This window comes from Propithecus coquereli, unplaced genomic scaffold, assembly GCF_000956105.1.
Source record: "Propithecus coquereli isolate 6110/MARCELLA unplaced genomic scaffold, Pcoq_1.0 Scaffold656, whole genome shotgun sequence".
NCBI classification, from domain to species: Eukaryota; Metazoa; Chordata; class Mammalia; order Primates; family Indriidae; genus Propithecus; species Propithecus coquereli.
The window spans coordinates 627,314-629,648 of NW_012152574.1; positions in this window are offsets into that span (position 1 = coordinate 627,314).

Below are 2,335 nucleotides of genomic sequence, written 5' to 3' on the forward strand. Positions count from 1 at the left end.
ACACATGAGCTAGGCATGGTGGCAGCCTTCGTAGCCCTACAGTCTATATGGTGGTATTAAAGCTGGAACATAAAAAGAGAGAAATAAGTTCATGGCCTGTCTTTATTATTTAAAAATCAGAATAGATGCATATATTGCTTGTGAGCACTAATTAAAATATTAAGTTTCCTTACTTTGAGGTGGAATAATTCACATACATATGCACATAGTGCTGACTAGAACATAAGTTACAAATTAAAAACATGTTTGATTAGTAAGAGAAAAATAAATGAATTATACATAAATTTAACTTTGTTACTAAAAATCTCCTCTCCAAACGGAGTTTAGGCTGGGGAAAATTAAAAAAGCATAGAAAGCAAAAAAGCTACAGAAATGGTAGAGAAAACTTAGAGAACCACTAATTCATCGTTCCTAATAAAGCAATTATGTTATATTTATAAAACGAAGCCAGCATATTGCCATTCCCAACTGCAGCAGAAACATCTGGAAAAGAATGCCAGTCTGGTAACCTTGCCCTGGCATTGGGCCTATCATAAGCCCTCCAGCCTCCTTTCATCTGCAAAATGGACATAAAACTATTTGATCGGCTTATCCTACATACTATTGTGAGAAACAAATACAATCATAGAAAAATGTTTTGAGGATGTAAAAATTCCGTATGAGCACAAATTAGTATTTCCGTTATTGATTGGCATTCAAATATTGGTATGTTATACCACGAAGCTATTAGATGTGAGTTAATCAATGGATTACTATCTCAGTAAGGATAACACTGTACAGCTTTAGCAAGTAATTTTGGTGTGTCGTCCACAAAGTACTCTCACCCTAGTCCTTGCCATATCCCTGTTGAACTTCTGGCATCCCTGTCTTCCCTGCACTGTGTCCAACCTCAGAGCAATAATTCAGTTTGACCACTAGATGGCACTAGTTACAAGGTAAGTTTAGGTCCCTTTAGAAATTGAGCATTTCTAAGGAGCAAATGGCTTTCACAGGTTTTGTTTGTTTTGTAAATTTTTTTTCTTAAGTCATCATTATAAAGGCCATATGCTCAGTGTGAAAATATATCAGGCAATGTAAGAAATATAAAGTAGATTCCCTGTTTTTCATAAACCCTGAGGCAGTTTCCTAGCCCTGACTTGAATACAATAGTGTGGCGCCCTGGTTAACACCTTAGGCAGAAAGCTGTGCTGGGCTGGTTGAAATCCCTGCAGTGTCTCAAGGCCACTCCGGAAGGATAACCACAACTAGCTGAAAACCACTGTGCCCATCTACCCCATCCACCCCAGACACCTACATCCCCACAGTCAACCCCACTCTCACAACCTTGGAGGTCCCAGTCCCCCTGTAGTTTACTAGCTCCTTACAAAGTCCTCCTCCTCCGAGCGAATAGCATTGTTCATGGAAAAGAAGCCACACTCCGTAAAATAATTTTGAAGAGATTTACTCTGAGCCAGATTTGAGGACCATGACCCAGAGCCACACCCAAGAAGCCTTGAGCAAGTGGACTCGCTGTGGTTGGGTTCCAGTTTGGTTTTATACATTTCAGGGAGACAGAGGTTACAGGCAAAGTCATAAATCAGTACATGAAAGGCAAACATTAGTTTAACCCAAAAAGGTGGGCCATCTCAAAGAGGGGCTTACAGGTTATAGGTGGGTTTAAAGATTCTTTGACTTGTAATTGGTTAAAGACACAAAGCTTGTCTGTGCCCATACCACCCTGAATGCGCCCCATCTCTTCTGATCTCAGAAGCTAAAGACAGGAAGCTTTGACTAAAGGCTTGGAATGTTGTAAGATAAGGAGCTGTTTATCAGAGATAAGCCACCTACATATATTTGTTGTGTAAATTGAGGACCTGCAGGTTTGTCTTGCATACCCTTGAGCCTGTTAATGGGTTACAAAGGACGTCCCCAAGAAGGGAGGGGGGCATGATGAGACTTGTCTGACCTCCCTCCTTGTGGCAGCCAATTTAGTTTTAGGATATCCCCTTGGCCAAGAGGGGATCTGTCAACAGAAAAAAAGATCAAACTCTGTAAAATAATTTTAAAGAGATTTACTCTGAGCCAAATTTGAGGACCACGACCTGGAGCCACGCCCAAGAGGCCTTGACCAAGTGGACTCACTGAGGTTGGGTTACAGTTTGGTTTTATACATTTCAGGGAAACAGGGGTTACGGGTAAAGTCATAAATCAATATGTGGAAGGCATACATTGGTTTAGCCCGAAAAGGTGGATCATCCCCAAGGGGGGGGGGGTCCTTACAGGTTATAGGTGGGTTTAAAGATTCTTTGGCTTGTAATTGGTTAAAGATATGAAGCTTTGTCTAAAGGCTTGGAAT